Raw genomic sequence first — 22578 nt, 5'->3', positions numbered from 1 at the left:
TGAAGAAATGGATGCATTCCCAGAAATGTATCAACTACCTAAGCTGAACCAGGAAGAAATAGAAAACCTGAAGTGACCTTTAACCGCTAATGAGGAAATTGAAGCAGTCATCAAAAATCTCCCAACAAAGAGGAGCCCAAGGCCAGATGGCTTCCCAGGGGAATTCTACCAACCATTTAAAGAAGTAGTAATACCTATTCTTCTGAAACTGTTCCAAAAAATAGAAATGGAAGGAAAGCATCCAAACTCGTCTTATGAGGCCATTACCTTGATCCCCAAACCGAACAAAGACCCCATCAAAAAGGAAAATTACAGGTCCATATCCCTGAGGAACATGGATGCAAAACTTCTCACCAAAACGCCAGCCAATAGGATCCAACAGTGCATTAAAAGGATTATTCACCACGACCAAGTGGGATTTACTCCTAGGCTGCAAGGTTGGTTCAACATCTGCAAATCAATCAATGTGATACAATACATTAATAAAAAAAAAGAAAAAGAACCATATGATCCTGTAACTAGATGCAGAAAAAGCATTTGACAAAGTACAGCATCCTTTCTTGAACAAAACTCTTCAGAGTATAGGGAGAGAGGGTACATACCTCAATATCATAAAAGCCATCTATGAATAACCTACAGCCAATATCATTCTCAAGGGGGAAAGGCTGAGAGCTCTTCCCCTAAGGTCAGGAACGCGGCAGGGATGTCCACTCTCACCACTGCTATTCAACATAGTATTAGAAGTCCTAGCCACAGCAATTAGACAACCAAAAGAAACGAAAGGCATCCAAATCGGCAAAGAGGAAGTCAAACTCTCACTCTTTGCAGATGATATGATACTGTACGTGGAAAACCCAAAAGACTCCACCCCAAAACTGCTAGAACTCATACAGGAATTCAGTCAAGTGGCAGGATATAAAATCAATGCACAGAAATCCGTGGCATTCCTATACACCAACAACAAGACAGAAGAGAGACAAATCAAGGAGTCGATCCCATTTACAATTGCACCCAAAACCATTAGATACCTAGGAATAAATCTAACCAAAGAGGCAAAGGATCTGTACTCAGAAAACTATAAAATACCCATGAAAGCAATTGAAGAAGACACAAAGAAATGGAAAAACGTTCCATGCTCATGGATAGGGAGAATCAACATTGTGAAGATGTCAATGCTACCTAGAGCTATCTACACATTCAATGCAATCCCCATCAAAATACCATCCACTTTTTTCACAGACATGGAACAAATAATCCTAAAATTTGTATGGAACCAGAAGAGACCCAGAATAGCCAGAGGAATACTGAAAAAGAAAAGCAAAGCTGGCGGCATCGCAATTCCGGACTTCCAGCTCTATTACAAAGCTGTCATCATCAAGACAGTATGGTACTGGCACAAAAACAGACACATTGATCAATGGAACAGAATCGAGAGCCCAGAAATGGACCCTCAACTCTATGGTCAACTCATCTTTGACAAAGCAGGAAAGAATGTCCAGTGGAAAAGAGACAGTCTCTTCAACAAATGGTGTTGGGAAAATTGGACAGCCACATGCAGAAGAATGAAACTGGACCATTTCCTTACACCACACACAAAAATCGACTCCAAATGGTTGAAAGACCTAAACGTGAGACAGGAGACCATCCAAATCCTAAAGGAGAACACAGGTAGCAACCTTTTCGACCTTAGCCGCAGCAACTTCTTCCTAGAAACATCGCCAAAGGCACGGGAAGCCAGGGCAAAAATGAACTACTGGGATTTCATCCAGATAAAAAGCTTTTGCACAGCAAAAGAAACGGTCCACAAAACCAAAAGACAACCGACAGAATGGGAGAAAATATGTGCAAATGACATATCAGAATAAGGGCTAGTATCCAAAATCTATAAAGAACTTATCAAACTCAACACCCAAAGAACAAGTAATCCAATCAAGAAATGGGCAGAAGACATGAACAGACATTTCTCCAAAGAAGACATCCACATGGCCAACAGGCACATGAAAAAGTGCTCAACATCGCTCGGCATCAGGGAAATCCAAATCAAAACCTCAATGAGATACCACCTCACACCAGTCAGATTGGCTAAAATGAACAAGTCAGGGAACGGCAGATGTTGGCGGGGATGTGGAGAAAGGGGAACCCTCCTACACTGTTGGTGGGAATGCAAGCTGGTGCAACCCCTCTGGAAAACAGTATGGAGGTTCCTCAAACAGTTGAAATTAGAGCTACCGTTCGATCCAGCAATTGCACTACTGGGTATTTACCACAAAGATACAAATGTAGGGACCCGAAGGGGTACGTGTACCCCAATGTTTATAGCAGCAATGTCCACCATAGCCAAACTGTGGAAAGAGCCAAGATGCCCATCGACAGATGAATGGATAAAGAAGAGGTGGTATAGATACACAATGGAATATTATGCAGCCATCAAAAGGAATGAGATCTTGCCATTTGCAACGACGTGGATGGAACTGGAGGGTGTTATGCTGAGTGAAATAAGTCAATCAGAGAAAGACATGTATCACATGACCTCACTGATATGAGGAATTCTTAATCTCAGGAGAGAAACGGAGTGTTACTGCAGTGGTTGGGGGTGGGAGGGATGGGGTGGCTGGGTGCTAGACATTGGGGAGGGTATGTGCTACGGTGAGCGCTGTGAATTGTGCAAGACTGTTGAATCACAGTTCTGTCCTTCTGAAACAAATAACGCACCATATTTTAAGAAAAAAGAAAAAGAAGAAGATAACAGGAGAGGAAGAAAAGGGGAGTATGTCAGAGGGGGAGACGAACCATGAGAGATGAAGGACTCTGAAAGACAAACTGAGGGTTCTAGAGGGGAGGGGGGTAGGGGGATGTGTGAGCCTGGTGATGGGTATGGAGGAGGGCACGTTCTGCATGGAGCACTGGGTGTTATGAACAAACAATGAATCATGGAGCACTGCACCAAAAACTAATGATGTAATATATGGTGATTAACATAACTATAAAAAATTAAAAAAATAATCATGAATGAAAGAGGAGAGATGACAACCAACACCAAAGAAATACAAACAATTATAAGAACATATTATGAGCCACTCTAGGCCAGCAAATTAGATAATCTTGAAGAAATGGATGCATTCCCAGAAATGTATCAACTACCTAAGCTGAACCAGGAAGAAATAGAAAACCTGAAGAGACCTATAACCGCTAATGAGGAAATTGAAGCAGTCATCAAAAATCTCCCAACAAACAGGAGCCCAAGGCCAGATGGCTTCCCAGGGGAATTCTACCAACCATTTAAAGAAGTAGTAATACCTATTCTTCTGAAACTGTTCCAAAAAATAGAAATGGAAGGAAAGCATCCAAACTCGTCTTATGAGGCCATTACCTTGATCCCCAAACCGAACAAAGACCCCATCAAAAAGGAAAATTACAGGTCCATATCCCTGAGGAACATGGATGCAAAACTTCTCACCAAAACGCCAGCCAATAGGATCCAACTGTGCATTAAAAGGATTATTCACCACGACCAAGTGGGATTTACTCCTAGGCTGCAAGGTTGGTTCAACATCTGCAAATCAATCAATGTGATACAATACATTAATAAAAAAAAAAGAAAAAGAACCATATGATCCTGTAACTAGATGCAGAAAAAGCATTTGACAAAGTACAGCATCCTTTCTTGAACAAAACTCTTCAGAGTATAGGGAGAGAGGGTACATACCTCAATATCATAAAAGCCATCTATGAATAACCTACAGCCAATATCATTCTCAAGGGGGAAAGGCTGAGAGCTTTTCCCCTAAGGTCAGGAACGCGGCAGGGATGTCCAATCTCACCACTGCTATTCAACATAGTATTAGAAGTCCTAGCCACAGCAATTAGACAACCAAAAGAAACGAAAGGCATCCAAATCGGCAAAGAGGAAGTCAAACTCTCACTCTTTGCAGATGATATGATACTGTATGTGGAAAACCCAAAAGACTCCACCCCAAAACTGCTAGAACTCATACAGGAATTCAGTCAAGTGGCAGGATATAAAATCAATGCACAGAAATCCGTGGCATTCCTATACACCAACAACAAGACAGAAGAGAGACAAATCAAGGAGTCGATCCCATTTACAATTGCACCCAAAACCATTAGATACCTAGGAATAAATCTAACCAAAGAGGCAAAGGATCTGTACTCAGAAAACTATAAAATACCCATGAAAGCAATTGAAGAAGACACAAAGAAATGGAAAAACGTTCCATGCTCATGGATTGGGAGAATCAACATTGTGAAGATGTCAATGCTACCTAGAGCAATCTACACATTCAATGCAATCCCCATCAAAATACCATCCACTTTTTTCACAGACATGGAACAAATAATCCTAAAATTTGTATGGAACCAGAAGAGACCCAGAATAGCCAGAGGAATACTGAAAAAGAAAAGCAAAGCTGGCGGCATCGCAATTCCGGACTTCCAGCTCTATTACAAAGCTGTCATCATCAAGACAGTATGGTACTGGCACAAAAACAGACACATTGATCAATGGAACAGAATCGAGAGCCCAGAAATGGACCCTCAACTCTATGGTCAACTCATCTTTGACAAAGCAGGAAAGAATGTCCAGTGGAAAAGAGACAGTCTCTTCAACAAATGGTGTTGGGAAAATTGGACAGCCACATGCAGAAGAATGAAACTGGACCATTTCCTTACACCACACACAAAAATCGACTCCAAATGGTTGAAAGACCTAAACGTGAGACAGGAGACCATCCAAATCCTAAAGGAGAACACAGGTAGCAACCTTTTCGACCTTAGCCGCAGCAACTTCTTCCTAGAAACATCGCCAAAGGCACGGGAAGCCAGGGCAAAAATGAACTACTGGGATTTCATCCAGATAAAAAGCTTTTGCACAGCAAAAGAAACGGTCCACAAAACCAAAAGACAACCGACAGAATGGGAGAAAATATGTGCAAATGACATATCAGAATAAGGGCTAGTATCCAAAATCTATAAAGAACTTATCAAACTCAACACCCAAAGAACAAGTAATCCAATCAAGAAATGGGCAGAAGACATGAACAGACATTTCTCCAAAGAAGACATCCACATGGCCAACAGGCACATGAAAAAGTGCTCAACATCGCTCGGCATCAGGGAAATCCAAATCAAAACCTCAATGAGATACCACCTCACACCAGTCAGATTGGCTAAAATGAACAAGTCAGGGAACGGCAGATGTTGGCGGGGATGTGGAGAAAGGGGAACCCTCCTACACTGTTGGTGGGAATGCAAGCTGGTGCAACCCCTCTGGAAAACAGTATGGAGGTTCCTCAAACAGTTGAAATTAGAGCTACCGTTCGATCCAGCAATTGCACTACTGGGTATTTACCACAAAGATACAAATGTAGGGACCCGAAGGGGTACGTGTACCCCAATGTTTATAGCAGCAATGTCCACCATAGCCAAACTGTGGAAAGAGCCAAGATGCCCATCGACAGATGAATGGATAAAGAAGAGGTGGTATAGATACACAATGGAATATTATGCAGCCATCAAAAGGAATGAGATCTTGCCATTTGCAACGACGTGGATGGAACTGGAGGGTGTTATGCTGAGTGAAATAAGTCAATCAGAGAAAGACATGTATCACATGACCTCACTGATATGAGGAATTCTTAATCTCAGGAGAGAAACTGAGTGTTACTGCAGTGGTTGGGGGTGGGAGGGATGGGGTGGCTGGGTGCTAGACATTGGGGAGGGTATGTGCTACGGTGAGCGCTGTGAATTGTGCAAGACTGTTGAATCACAGTTCTGTCCTTCTGAAACAAATAACGCACCATATTTTAAGAAAAAAGAAAAAGAAGAAGATAACAGGAGAGGAAGAAAAGGGGAGTATGTCAGAGGGGGAGACGAACCATGAGAGATGAAGGACTCTGAAAGACAAACTGAGGGTTCTAGAGGGGAGGGGGGTAGGGGGATGGGTGAGCCTGGTGATGGGTATGGAGGAGGGCACGTTCTGCATGGAGCACTGGGTGTTATGAACAAACAATGAATCATGGAGCACTGCACCAAAAACTAATGATGTAATATATGGTGATTAACATAACTATAAAAAAATTAAAAAAATAATCATGAATGAAAGAGGAGAGATGACAACCAACACCAAAGAAATACAAACAATTATAAGAACATATTATGAGCCACTCTAGGCCAGCAAATTAGATAATCTTGAAGAAATGGATGCATTCCCAGAAATGTATCAACTACCTAAGCTGAACCAGGAAGAAATAGAAAACCTGAAGTGACCTTTAACCGCTAATGAGGAAATTGAAGCAGTCATCAAAAATCTCCCAACAAAGAGGAGCCCAAGGCCAGATGGCTTCCCAGGGGAATTCTACCAACCATTTAAAGAAGTAGTAATACCTATTCTTCTGAAACTGTTCCAAAAAATAGAAATGGAAGGAAAGCATCCAAACTCGTCTTATGAGGCCATTACCTTGATCCCCAAACCGAACAAAGACCCCATCAAAAAGGAAAATTACAGGTCCATATCCCTGAGGAACATGGATGCAAAACTTCTCACCAAAACGCCAGCCAATAGGATCCAACAGTGCATTAAAAGGATTATTCACCACGACCAAGTGGGATTTACTCCTAGGCTGCAAGGTTGGTTCAACATCTGCAAATCAATCAATGTGATACAATACATTAATAAAAAAAAAGAAAAAGAACCATATGATCCTGTAACTAGATGCAGAAAAAGCATTTGACAAAGTACAGCATCCTTTCTTGAACAAAACTCTTCAGAGTATAGGGAGAGAGGGTACATACCTCAATATCATAAAAGCCATCTATGAATAACCTACAGCCAATATCATTCTCAAGGGGGAAAGGCTGAGAGCTCTTCCCCTAAGGTCAGGAACGCGGCAGGGATGTCCACTCTCACCACTGCTATTCAACATAGTATTAGAAGTCCTAGCCACAGCAATTAGACAACCAAAAGAAACGAAAGGCATCCAAATCGGCAAAGAGGAAGTCAAACTCTCACTCTTTGCAGATGATATGATACTGTACGTGGAAAACCCAAAAGACTCCACCCCAAAACTGCTAGAACTCATACAGGAATTCAGTCAAGTGGCAGGATATAAAATCAATGCACAGAAATCCGTGGCATTCCTATACACCAACAACAAGACAGAAGAGAGACAAATCAAGGAGTCGATCCCATTTACAATTGCACCCAAAACCATTAGATACCTAGGAATAAATCTAACCAAAGAGGCAAAGGATCTGTACTCAGAAAACTATAAAATACCCATGAAAGCAATTGAAGAAGACACAAAGAAATGGAAAAACGTTCCATGCTCATGGATAGGGAGAATCAACATTGTGAAGATGTCAATGCTACCTAGAGCTATCTACACATTCAATGCAATCCCCATCAAAATACCATCCACTTTTTTCACAGACATGGAACAAATAATCCTAAAATTTGTATGGAACCAGAAGAGACCCAGAATAGCCAGAGGAATACTGAAAAAGAAAAGCAAAGCTGGCGGCATCGCAATTCCGGACTTCCAGCTCTATTACAAAGCTGTCATCATCAAGACAGTATGGTACTGGCACAAAAACAGACACATTGATCAATGGAACAGAATCGAGAGCCCAGAAATGGACCCTCAACTCTATGGTCAACTCATCTTTGACAAAGCAGGAAAGAATGTCCAGTGGAAAAGAGACAGTCTCTTCAACAAATGGTGTTGGGAAAATTGGACAGCCACATGCAGAAGAATGAAACTGGACCATTTCCTTACACCACACACAAAAATCGACTCCAAATGGTTGAAAGACCTAAACGTGAGACAGGAGACCATCCAAATCCTAAAGGAGAACACAGGTAGCAACCTTTTCGACCTTAGCCGCAGCAACTTCTTCCTAGAAACATCGCCAAAGGCACGGGAAGCCAGGGCAAAAATGAACTACTGGGATTTCATCCAGATAAAAAGCTTTTGCACAGCAAAAGAAACGGTCCACAAAACCAAAAGACAACCGACAGAATGGGAGAAAATATGTGCAAATGACATATCAGAATAAGGGCTAGTATCCAAAATCTATAAAGAACTTATCAAACTCAACACCCAAAGAACAAGTAATCCAATCAAGAAATGGGCAGAAGACATGAACAGACATTTCTCCAAAGAAGACATCCACATGGCCAACAGGCACATGAAAAAGTGCTCAACATCGCTCGGCATCAGGGAAATCCAAATCAAAACCTCAATGAGATACCACCTCACACCAGTCAGATTGGCTAAAATGAACAAGTCAGGGAACGGCAGATGTTGGCGGCAGATGTCCTACACTGTTGGTGGGAATGCAAGCTGGTGCAACCCCTCTGGAAAACAGTATGGAGGTTCCTCAAACAGTTGAAATTAGAGCTACCGTTCGATCCAGCAATTGCACTACTGGGTATTTACCACAAAGATACAAATGTAGGGACCCGAAGGGGTACGTGTACCCCAATGTTTACAGCAGCAATGTCCACCATAGCCAAACTGTGGAAAGAGCCAAGATGCCCATCGACAGATGAATGGATAAAGAAGAGGTGGTATAGATACACAATGGAATATTATGCAGCCATCAAAAGGAATGAGATCTTGCCATTTGCAACGACGTGGATGGAACTGGAGGGTGTTATGCTGAGTGAAATAAGTCAATCAGAGAAAGACATGTATCACATGACCTCACTGATATGAGGAATTCTTAATCTCAGGAGAGAAACTGAGTGTTACTGCAGTGGTTGGGGGTGGGAGGGATGGGGTGGCTGGGTGCTAGACATTGGGGAGGGTATGTGCTACGGTGAGCGCTGTGAATTGTGCAAGACTGTTGAATCACAGTTCTGTACTTCTGAAACAAATAACGCACCATATTTTAAGAAAAAAGAAAAAGAAGAAGATAACAGGAGAGGAAGAAAAGGGGAGTATGTCAGAGGGGGAGACGAACCATGAGAGATGAAGGACTCTGAAAGACAAACTGAGGGTTCTAGAGGGGAGGGGGGTAGGGGGATGGGTGAGCCTGGTGATGGGTATGGAGGAGGGCACGTTCTGCATGGAGCACTGGGTGTTATGAACAAACAATGAATCATGGAGCACTGCACCAAAAACTAATGATGTAATATATGGTGATTAACATAACTATAAAAAAATTAAAAAAATAATCATGAATGAAAGAGGAGAGATGACAACCAACACCAAAGAAATACAAACAATTATAAGAACATATTATGAGCCACTCTAGGCCAGCAAATTAGATAATCTTGAAGAAATGGATGCATTCCCAGAAATGTATCAACTACCTAAGCTGAACCAGGAAGAAATAGAAAACCTGAAGAGACCTTTAACCGCTAAAGAGGAAATTGAAGCAGTCATCAAAAATCTCCCAACAAACAGGAGCCGAAGGCCAGATGGCTTCCCAGGGGAATTCTACCAACCATTTAAAGAAGTAGTAATACCTATTCTTCTGAAACTGTTCCAAAAAATAGAAATGGAAGGAAAGCATCCAAACTCGTCTTATGAGGCCATTACCTTGATCCCCAAACCGAACAAAGACCCCATCAAAAAGGAAAATTACAGGTCCATATCCCTGAGGAACATGGATGCAAAACTTCTCACCAAAACGCCAGCCAATAGGATCCAACAGTGCATTAAAAGGATTATTCACCACGACCAAGTGGGATTTACTCCTAGGCTGCAAGGTTGGTTCAACATCTGCAAATCAATCAATGTGATACAATACATTAATAAAAAAAAAAGAAAAAGAACCATATGATCCTGTAACTAGATGCAGAAAAAGCATTTGACAAAGTACAGCATCCTTTCTTGAACAAAATTCTTCAGAGTATAGGGAGAGAGGGTACATACCTCAATATCATAAAAGCCATCTATGAATAACCTACAGCCAATATCATTCTCAAGGGGGAAAGGCTGAGAGCTCTTCCCCTAAGGTCAGGAACGCGGCAGGGATGTCCACTCTCACCACTGCTATTCAACATAGTATTAGAAGTCCTAGCCACAGCAGTTAGACAACCAAAAGAAACGAAAGGCATCCAAATCGGCAAAGAGGAAGTCAAACTCTCACTCTTTGCAGATGATATGATACTGTATGTGGAAAACCCAAAAGACTCCACCCCAAAACTGCTAGAACTCATCCAGGAATTCAGTCAAGTGGCCGGATATAAAATCAATGCACAGAAATCCGTGGCATTCCTATACACCAACAACAAGACAGAAGAGAGACAAATCAAGGAGTCGATCCCATTTACAATTGCACCCAAAACCATTAGATACCTAGGAATAAATCTAACCAAAGAGGCAAAGGATCTGTACTCAGAAAACTATAAAATACCCATGAAAGCAATTGAAGAAGACACAAAGAAATGGAAAAACGTTCCATGCTCATGGATTGGGAGAACCAACATTGTGAAGATGTCAATGCTACCTAGAGCAATCTACACATTCAATGCCATCCCCATCAAAATACCATCCACTTTTTTCACAGACATGGAACAAATAATCCTAAAATTTGTATGGAACCAGAAGAGACCCAGAATAGCCAGAGGAATACTGAAAAAGAAAAGCAAAGCTGGCGGCATCGCAATTCCGGACTTCCAGCTCTATTACAAAGCTGTCATCATCAAGACAGTATGGTACTGGCACAAAAACAGACACATTGATCAATGGAACAGAATCGAGAGCCCAGAAATGGACCCTCAACTCTATGGTCAACTCATCTTTGACAAAGCAGGAAAGAATGTCCAGTGGAAAAGAGACAGTCTCTTCAACAAATGGTGTTGGGAAAATTGGACAGCCACATGCAGAAGAATGAAACTGGACCATTTCCTTACACCACACACAAAAATCGACTCCAAATGGTTGAAAGACCTAAACGTGAGACAGGAGACCATCCAAATCCTAAAGGAGAACACAGGTAGCAACCTTTTCGACCTTAGCCGCAGCAACTTCTTCCTAGAAACATCGCCAAAGGCACGGGAAGCCTGGGCAAAAATGAACTACTGGGATTTCATCCAGATAAAAAGCTTTTGCACAGCAAAAGAAACGGTCCACAAAACCAAAAGACAACCGACAGAATGGGAGAAAATATGTGCAAATGACATATCAGAATAAGGGCTAGTATCCAAAATCTATAAAGAACTTATCAAACTCAACACCCAAAGAACAAGTAATCCAATCAAGAAATGGGCAGAAGACATGAACAGACATTTCTCCAAAGAAGACATCCACATGGCCAACAGGCACATGAAAAAGTGCTCAACATCGCTCGGCATCAGGGAAATCCAAATCAAAACCTCAATGAGATACCACCTCACACCAGTCAGATTGGCTAAAATGAACAAGTCAGGGAACGGCAGATGTTGGCGGCAGATGTCCTACACTGTTGGTGGGAATGCAAGCTGGTGCAACCCCTCTGGAAAACAGTATGGAGGTTCCTCAAACAGTTGAAATTAGAGCTACCGTTCGATCCAGCAATTGCACTGCTGGGTATTTACCACAAAGATACAAATGTAGGGACCCGAAGGGGTACGTGTACCCCAATGTTTATAGCAGCAATGTCCACCATAGCCAAACTGTGGAAAGAGCCAAGATGCCCATCGACAGATGAATGGATAAAGAAGAGGTGGTATAGATACACAATGGAATATTATGCAGCCATCAAAAGGAATGAGATCTTGCCATTTGCAACGACGTGGATGGAACTGGAGGGTGTTATGCTGAGTGAAATAAGTCAATCAGAGAAAGACATGTATCACATGACCTCACTGATATGAGGAATTCTTAATCTCAGGAGAGAAACGGAGTGTTACTGCAGTGGTTGGGGGTGGGAGGGATGGGGTGGCTGGGTGCTAGACATTGGGGAGGGTATGTGCTACGGTGAGCGCTGTGAATTGTGCAAGACTGTTGAATCACAGTTCTGTCCTTCTGAAACAAATAACGCACCATATTTTAAGAAAAAAGAAAAAGAAGAAGATAACAGGAGAGGAAGAAAAGGGGAGTATGTCAGAGGGGGAGACGAACCATGAGAGATGAAGGACTCTGAAAGACAAACTGAGGGTTCTAGAGGGGAGGGGGGTAGGGGGATGGGTGAGCCTGGTGATGGGTATGGAGGAGGGCACGTTCTGCATGGAGCACTGGGTGTTATGAACAAACAATGAATCATGGAGCACTGCACCAAAAACTAATGATGTAATATATGGTGATTAACATAACTATAAAAAAATTAAAAAAATAATCATGAATGAAAGAGGAGAGATGACAACCAACACCAAAGAAATACAAACAATTATAAGAACATATTATGAGCCACTCTAGGCCAGCAAATTAGATAATCTTGAAGAAATGGATGCATTCCCAGAAATGTATCAACTACCTAAGCTGAACCAGGAAGAAATAGAAAACCTGAAGAGACCTATAACCGCTAATGAGGAAATTGAAGCAGTCATCAAAAATCTCCCAACAAACAGGAGCCCAAGGCCAGATGGCTTCCCAGGGGAATTCTACCAACCATTTAAAGAAGTAGTAATACCTATTCTTCTGAAACTGTTCCAAAAAATAGAAATGGAAGGAAAGCATCCAAACTCGTCTTATGAGGCCATTACCTTGATCCCCAAACCGAACAAAGACCCCATCAAAAAGGAAAATTACAGGTCCATATCCCTGAGGAACATGGATGCAAAACTTCTCACCAAAACGCCAGCCAATAGGATCCAACAGTGCATTAAAAGGATTATTCACCACGACCAAGTGGGATTTACTCCTAGGCTGCAAGGTTGGTTCAACATCTGCAAATCAATCAATGTGATACAATACATTAATAAAAAAAAAGAAAAAGAACCATATGATCCTGTAACTAGATGCAGAAAAAGCATTTGACAAAGTACAGCATCCTTTCTTGAACAAAACTCTTCAGAGTATAGGGAGAGAGGGTACATACCTCAATATCATAAAAGCCATCTATGAATAACCTACAGCCAATATCATTCTCAAGGGGGAAAGGCTGAGAGCTCTTCCCCTAAGGTCAGGAACGCGGCAGGGATGTCCACTCTCACCACTGCTATTCAACATAGTATTAGAAGTCCTAGCCACAGCAATTAGACAACCAAAAGAAACGAAAGGCATCCAAATCGGCAAAGAGGAAGTCAAACTCTCACTCTTTGCAGATGATATGATACTGTATGTGGAAAACCCAAAAGACTCCACCCCAAAACTGCTAGAACTCATACAGGAATTCAGTCAAGTGGCAGGATATAAAATCAATGCACAGAAATCCGTGGCATTCCTATACACCAACAACAAGACAGAAGAGAGACAAATCAAGGAGTCGATCCCATTTACAATTGCACCCAAAACCATTAGATACCTAGGAATAAATCTAACCAAAGAGGCAAAGGATCTGTACTCAGAAAACTATAAAATACCCATGAAAGCAATTGAAGAAGACACAAAGAAATGGAAAAACGTTCCATGCTCATGGATTGGGAGAATCAACATTGTGAAGATGTCAATGCTACCTAGAGCAATCTACACATTCAATGCCATCCCCATCAAAATACCATCCACTTTTTTCACAGACATGGAACAAATAATCCTAAAATTTGTATGGAACCAGAAGAGACCCAGAATAGCCAGAGGAATACTGAAAAAGAAAAGCAAAGCTGGCGGCATCGCAATTCCGGACTTCCAGCTCTATTACAAAGCTGTCATCATCAAGACAGTATGGTACTGGCACAAAAACAGACACATTGATCAATGGAACAGAATCGAGAGCCCAGAAATGGACCCTCAACTCTATGGTCAACTCATCTTTGACAAAGCAGGAAAGAATGTCCAGTGGAAAAGAGACAGTCTCTTCAACAAATGGTGTTGGGAAAATTGGACAGCCACATGCAGAAGAATGAAACTGGACCATTTCCTTACACCACACACAAAAATCGACTCCAAATGGTTGAAAGACCTAAACGTGAGACAGGAGACCATCCAAATCCTAAAGGAGAACACAGGTAGCAACCTTTTCGACCTTAGCCGCAGCAACTTCTTCCTAGAAACATCGCCAAAGGCACGGGAAGCCAGGGCAAAAATGAACTACTGGGATTTCATCCAGATAAAAAGCTTTTGCACAGCAAAAGAAACGGTCCACAAAACCAAAAGACAACCGACAGAATGGGAGAAAATATGTGCAAATGACATATCAGAATAAGGGCTAGTATCCAAAATCTATAAAGAACTTATCAAACTCAACACCCAAAGAACAAGTAATCCAATCAAGAAATGGGCAGAAGACATGAACAGACATTTCTCCAAAGAAGACATCCACATGGCCAACAGGCACATGAAAAAGTGCTCAACATCGCTCGGCATCAGGGAAATCCAAATCAAAACCTCAATGAGATACCACCTCACACCAGTCAGATTGGCTAAAATGAACAAGTCAGGGAACGGCAGATGTTGGCGGCAGATGTCCTACACTGTTGGTGGGAATGCAAGCTGGTGCAACCCCTCTGGAAAACAGTATGGAGGTTCCTCAAACAGTTGAAATTAGAGCTACCGTTCGATCCAGCAATTGCACTACTGGGTATTTACCACAAAGATACAAATGTAGGGACCCGAAGGGGTACGTGTACCCCAATGTTTATAGCAGCAATGTCCACCATAGCCAAACTGTGGAAAGAGCCAAGATGCCCATCGACAGATGAATGGATAAAGAAGAGGTGGTATAGATACACAATGGAATATTATGCAGCCATCAAAAGGAATGAGATCTTGCCATTTGCAACGACGTGGATGGAACTGGAGGGTGTTATGCTGAGTGAAATAAGTCAATCAGAGAAAGACATGTATCACATGACCTCACTGATATGAGGAATTCTTAATCTCAGGAGAGAAACGGAGTGTTACTGCAGTGGTTGGGGGTGGGAGGGATGGGGTGGCTGGGTGCTAGACATTGGGGAGGGTATGTGCTACGGTGAGCGCTGTGAATTGTGCAAGACTGTTGAATCACAGTTCTGTCCTTCTGAAACAAATAACGCACCATATTTTAAGAAAAAAGAAAAAGAAGAAGATAACAGGAGAGGAAGAAAAGGGGAGTATGTCAGAGGGGGAGACGAACCATGAGAGATGAAGGACTCTGAAAGACAAACTGAGGGTTCTAGAGGGGAGGGGGGTAGGGGGATGGGTGAGCCTGGTGATGGGTATGGAGGAGGGCACGTTCTGCATGGAGCACTGGGTGTTATGAACAAACAATGAATCATGGAGCACTGCACCAAAAACTAATGATGTAATATATGGTGATTAACATAACTATAAAAAAATTAAAAAAATAATCATGAATGAAAGAGGAGAGATGACAACCAACACCAAAGAAATACAAACAATTATAAGAACATATTATGAGCCACTCTAGGCCAGCAAATTAGATAATCTTGAAGAAATGGATGCATTCCCAGAAATGTATCAACTACCTAAGCTGAACCAGGAAGAAATAGAAAACCTGAAGAGACCTATAACCGCTAATGAGGAAATTGAAGCAGTCATCAAAAATCTCCCAACAAACAGGAGCCCAAGGCCAGATGGCTTCCCAGGGGAATTCTACCAACCATTTAAAGAAGTAGTAATACCTATTCTTCTGAAACTGTTCCAAAAAATAGAAATGGAAGGAAAGCATCCAAACTCGTCTTATGAGGCCATTACCTTGATCCCCAAACCGAACAAAGACCCCATCAAAAAGGAAAATTACAGGTCCATATCCCTGAGGAACATGGATGCAAAACTTCTCACCAAAACGCCAGCCAATAGGATCCAACAGTGCATTAAAAGGATTATTCACCACGACCAAGTGGGATTTACTCCTAGGCTGCAAGGTTGGTTCAACATCTGCAAATCAATCAATGTGATACAATACATTAATAAAAAAAAAAGAAAAAGAACCATATGATCCTGTAACTAGATGCAGAAAAAGCATTTGACAAAGTACAGCATCCTTTCTTGAACAAAACTCTTCAGAGTATAGGGAGAGAGGGTACATACCTCAATATCATAAAAGCCATCTATGAATAACCTACAGCCAATATCATTCTCAAGGGGGAAAGGCTGAGAGCTCTTCCCCTAAGGTCAGGAACGCGGCAGGGATGTCCACTCTCACCACTGCTATTCAACATAGTATTAGAAGTCCTAGCCACAGCAGTTAGACAACCAAAAGAAACGAAAGGCATCCAAATCGGCAAAGAGGAAGTCAAACTCTCACTCTTTGCAGATGATATGATACTGTATGTGGAAAACCCAAAAGACTCCACCCCAAAACTGCTAGAACTCATCCAGGAATTCAGTCAAGTGGCCGGATATAAAATCAATGCACAGAAATCCGTGGCATTCCTATACACCAACAACAAGACAGAAGAGAGACAAATCAAGGAGTCGATCCCATTTACAATTGCACCCAAAACCATTAGATACCTAGGAATAAATCTAACCAAAGAGGCAAAGGATCTGTACTCAGAAAACTATAAAATACCCATGAAAGCAATTGAAGAAGACACAAAGAAATGGAAAAACGTTCCATGCTCATGGATTGGGAGAACCAACATTGTGAAGATGTCAATGCTACCTAGAGCAATCTACACATTCAATGCCATCCCCATCAAAATACCATCCACTTTTTTCACAGACATGGAACAAATAATCCTAAAATTTGTATGGAACCAGAAGAGACCCAGAATAGCCAGAGGAATACTGAAAAAGAAAAGCAAAGCTGGCGGCATCGCAATTCCGGACTTCCAGCTCTATTACAAAGCTGTCATCATCAAGACAGTATGGTACTGGCACAAAAACAGACACATTGATCAATGGAACAGAATCGAGAGCCCAGAAATGGACCCTCAACTCTATGGTCAACTCATCTTTGACAAAGCAGGAAAGAATGTCCAGTGGAAAAGAGACAGTCTCTTCAACAAATGGTGTTGGGAAAATTGGACAGCCACATGCAGAAGAATGAAACTGGACCATTTCCTTACACCACACACAAAAATCGACTCCAAATGGTTGAAAGACCTAAACGTGAGACAGGAGACCATCCAAATCCTAAAGGAGAACACAGGTAGCAACCTTTTCGACCTTAGCCGCAGCAACTTCTTCCTAGAAACATCGCCAAAGGCACGGGAAGCCAGGGCAAAAATGAACTACTGGGATTTCATCCAGATAAAAAGCTTTTGCACAGCAAAAGAAACGGTCCACAAAACCAAAAGACAACCGACAGAATGGGAGAAAATATGTGCAAATGACATATCAGAATAAGGGCTAGTATCCAAAATCTATAAAGAACTTATCAAACTCAACACCCAAAGAACAAGTAATCCAATCAAGAAATGGGCAGAAGACATGAACAGACATTTCTCCAAAGAAGACATCCACATGGCCAACAGGCACATGAAAAAGTGCTCAACATCGCTCGGCATCAGGGAAATCCAAATCAAAACCTCAATGAGATACCACCTCACACCAGTCCGATTGGCTAAAATGAACAAGTCAGGGAACGGCAGATGTTGGCGGGGATGTGGAGAAAGGGGAACCCTCCTACACTGTTGGTGGGAATGCAAGCTGGTGCAACCCCTCTGGAAAAGAGTATGGAGGTTCCTCAAACAGTTGAAACTAGAGCTACCGTTCGATCCAGCAATTGCACTACTGGGTATTTACCACAAAGATACAAATGTAGGGACCCGAAGGGGTACGTGTACCCCAATGTTTATAGCAGCAATGTCCACCATAGCCAAACTGTGGAAAGAGCCAAGATGCCCATCGACAGATGAATGGATAAAGAAGAGGTGGTATAGATACACAATGGAATATTATGCAGCCATCAAAAGGAATGAGATCTTGCCATTTGCAACGACGTGGATGGAACTGGAGGGTGTTATGCTGAGTGAAATAAGTCAATCAGAGAAAGACATGTATCACATGACCTCACTGATATGAGGAATTCTTAATCTCAGGAGAGAAACTGAGTGTTACTGCAGTGGTTGGGGGTGGGAGGGATGGGGTGGCTGGGTGCTAGACATTGGGGAGGGTATGTGCTACGGTGAGCGCTGTGAATTGTGCAAGACTGTTGAATCACAGTTCTGTCCTTCTGAAACAAATAACGCACCATATTTTAAGAAAAAAGAAAAAGAAGAAGATAACAGGAGAGGAAGAAAAGGGGAGTATGTCAGAGGGGGAGACGAACCATGAGAGATGAAGGACTCTGAAAGACAAACTGAGGGTTCTAGAGGGGAGGGGGGTAGGGGGATGGGTGAGCCTGGTGATGGGTATGGAGGAGGGCACGTTCTGCATGGAGCACTGGGTGTTATGAACAAACAATGAATCATGGAACACTGCACCAAAAACTAATGATGTAATATATGGCGATTAACATAACTATAAAAAAATTAAAAAAATAATCATGAATGAAAGAGGAGAGATGACAACCAACACCAAAGAAATACAAACAATTATAAGAACATATTATGAGCCACTCTAGGCCAGCAAATTAGATAATCTTGAAGAAATGGATGCATTCCCAGAAATGTATCAACTACCTAAGCTGAACCAGGAAGAAATAGAAAACCTGAAGAGACCTATAACCGCTAATGAGGAAATTGAAGCAGTCATCAAAAATCTCCCAACAAACAGGAGCCCAAGGCCAGATGGCTTCCCAGGGGAATTCCACCAACCATTTAAAGAAGTAGTAATACCTATTCTTCTGAAACTGTTCCAAAAAATAGAAATGGAAGGAAAGCATCCAAACTCGTCTTATGAGGCCATTACCTTGATCCCCAAACCGAACAAAGACCCCATCAAAAAGGAAAATTACAGGTCCATATCCCTGAGGAACATGGATGCAAAACTTCTCACCAAAACGCCAGCCAATAGGATCCAACAGTGCATTAAAAGGATTATTCACCACGACCAAGTGGGATTTACTCCTAGGCTGCAAGGTTGGTTCAACATCTGCAAATCAATCAATGTGATACAATACATTAATAAAAAAAAAGAAAAAGAACCATATGATCCTGTAACTAGATGCAGAAAAAGCATTTGACAAAGTACAGCATCCTTTCTTGAACAAAACTCTTCAGAGTATAGGGAGAGAGGGTACATACCTCAATATCATAAAAGCCATCTATGAATAACCTACAGCCAATATCATTCTCAAGGGGGAAAGGCTGAGAGCTCTTCCCCTAAGGTCAGGAACGCGGCAGGGATGTCCACTCTCACCACTGCTATTCAACATAGTATTAGAAGTCCTAGCCACAGCAGTTAGACAACCAAAAGAAACGAAAGGCATCCAAATCGGCAAAGAGGAAGTCAAACTCTCACTCTTTGCAGATGATATGATACTGTACGTGGAAAACCCAAAAGACTCCACCCCAAAACTGCTAGAACTCATCCAGGAATTCAGTCAAGTGGCAGGATATAAAATCAATGCACAGAAATCCGTGGCATTCCTATACACCAACAACAAGACAGAAGAGAGACAAATCAAGGAGTCGATCCCATTTACAATTGCACCCAAAACCATTAGATACCTAGGAATAAATCTAACCAAAGAGGCAAAGGATCTGTACTCAGAAAACTATAAAATACCCATGAAAGCAATTGAAGAAGACACAAAGAAATGGAAAAACGTTCCATGCTCATGGATTGGGAGAATCAACATTGTGAAGATGTCAATGCTACCTAGAGCAATCTACACATTCAATGCAATCCCCATCAAAATACCATCCACTTTTTTCACAGACATGGAACAAATAATCCTAAAATTTGTATGGAACCAGAAGAGACCCAGAATAGCCAGAGGAATACTGAAAAAGAAAAGCAAAGCTGGCGGCATCGCAATTCCGGACTTCCAGCTCTATTACAAAGCTGTCATCATCAAGACAGTATGGTCCTGGCACAAAAACAGACACATTGATCAATGGAACAGAATCGAGAGCCCAGAAATGGACCCTCAACTCTATGGTCAACTCATCTTTGACAAAGCAGGAAAGAATGTCCAGTGGAAAAGAGACAGTCTCTTCAACAAATGGTGTTGGGAAAATTGGACAGCCACATGCAGAAGAATGAAACTGGACCATTTCCTTACACCACACACAAAAATCGACTCCAAATGGTTGAAAGACCTAAACGTGAGACAGGAGACCATCCAAATCCTAAAGGAGAACACAGGTAGCAACCTTTTCGACCTTAGCCGCAGCAACTTCTTCCTAGAAACATCGCCAAAGGCACGGGAAGCCAGGGCAAAAATGAACTACTGGGATTTCATCCAGATAAAAAGCTTTTGCACAGCAAAAGAAACGGTCCACAAAACCAAAAGACAACCGACAGAATGGGAGAAAATATGTGCAAATGACATATCAGAATAAGGGCTAGTATCCAAAATCTATAAAGAACTTATCAAACTCAACACCCAAAGAACAAGTAATCCAATCAAGAAATGGGCAGAAGACATGAACAGACATTTCTCCAAAGAAGACATCCACATGGCCAACAGGCACATGAAAAAGTGCTCAACATCGCTCGGCATCAGGGAAATCCAAATCAAAACCTCAATGAGATACCACCTCACACCAGTCCGATTGGCTAAAATGAACAAGTCAGGGAACGGCAGATGTTGGCGGGGATGTGGAGAAAGGGGAACCCTCCTACACTGTTGGTGGGAATGCAAGCTGGTGCAACCCCTCTGGAAAAGAGTATGGAGGTTCCTCAAACAGTTGAAACTAGAGCTACCGTTCGATCCAGCAATTGCACTACTGGGTATTTACCACAAAGATACAAATGTAGGGACCCGAAGGGGTACGTGTACCCCAATGTTTATAGCAGCAATGTCCACCATAGCCAAACTGTGGAAAGAGCCAAGATGCCCATCGACAGATGAATGGATAAAGAAGAGGTGGTATAGATACACAATGGAATATTATGCAGCCATCAAAAGGAATGAGATCTTGCCATTTGCAACGACGTGGATGGAACTGGAGGGTGTTATGCTGAGTGAAATAAGTCAATCAGAGAAAGACATGTATCACATGACCTCACTGATATGAGGAATTCTTAATCTCAGGAGAGAAACTGAGTGTTACTGCAGTGGTTGGGGGTGGGAGGGATGGGGTGGCTGGGTGCTAGACATTGGGGAGGGTATGTGCTACGGTGAGCGCTGTGAATTGTGCAAGACTGTTGAATCACAGTTCTGTCCTTCTGAAACAAATAACGCACCATATTTTAAGAAAAAAGAAAAAGAAGAAGATAACAGGAGAGGAAGAAAAGGGGAGTATGTCAGAGGGGGAGACGAACCATGAGAGATGAAGGACTCTGAAAGACAAACTGAGGGTTCTAGAGGGGAGGGGGGTAGGGGGATGGGTGAGCCTGGTGATGGGTATGGAGGAGGGCACGTTCTGCATGGAGCACTGGGTGTTATGAACAAACAATGAATCATGGAACACTGCACCAAAAACTAATGATGTAATATATGGCGATTAACATAACTATAAAAAAATTAAAAAAATAATCATGAATGAAAGAGGAGAGATGACAACCAACACCAAAGAAATACAAACAATTATAAGAACATATTATGAGCCACTCTAGGCCAGCAAATTAGATAATCTTGAAGAAATGGATGCATTCCCAGAAATGTATCAACTACCTAAGCTGAACCAGGAAGAAATAGAAAACCTGAAGAGACCTATAACCGCTAATGAGGAAATTGAAGCAGTCATCAAAAATCTCCCAACAAACAGGAGCCCAAGGCCAGATGGCTTCCCAGGGGAATTCCACCAACCATTTAAAGAAGTAGTAATACCTATTCTTCTGAAACTGTTCCAAAAAATAGAAATGGAAGGAAAGCATCCAAACTCGTCTTATGAGGCCATTACCTTGATCCCCAAACCGAACAAAGACCCCATCAAAAAGGAAAATTACAGGTCCATATCCCTGAGGAACATGGATGCAAAACTTCTCACCAAAACGCCAGCCAATAGGATCCAACAGTGCATTAAAAGGATTATTCACCACGACCAAGTGGGATTTACTCCTAGGCTGCAAGGTTGGTTCAACATCTGCAAATCAATCAATGTGATACAATACATTAATAAAAAAAAAGAAAAAGAACCATATGATCCTGTAACTAGATGCAGAAAAAGCATTTGACAAAGTACAGCATCCTTTCTTGAACAAAACTCTTCAGAGTATAGGGAGAGAGGGTACATACCTCAATATCATAAAAGCCATCTATGAATAACCTACAGCCAATATCATTCTCAAGGGGGAAAGGCTGAGAGCTCTTCCCCTAAGGTCAGGAACGCGGCAGGGATGTCCACTCTCACCACTGCTATTCAACATAGTATTAGAAGTCCTAGCCACAGCAGTTAGACAACCAAAAGAAACGAAAGGCATCCAAATCGGCAAAGAGGAAGTCAAACTCTCACTCTTTGCAGATGATATGATACTGTACGTGGAAAACCCAAAAGACTCCACCCCAAAACTGCTAGAACTCATCCAGGAA

This window comes from Eumetopias jubatus, unplaced genomic scaffold (assembly GCF_037043125.1).
Source record: "Eumetopias jubatus isolate StellerSeaLion01/CBP00866 unplaced genomic scaffold, mEumJub1_p1.0 scaffold_1, whole genome shotgun sequence".
NCBI classification, from domain to species: Eukaryota; Metazoa; Chordata; class Mammalia; order Carnivora; family Otariidae; genus Eumetopias; species Eumetopias jubatus.
Note: the sequence above shows the minus strand (reverse complement) of the source record.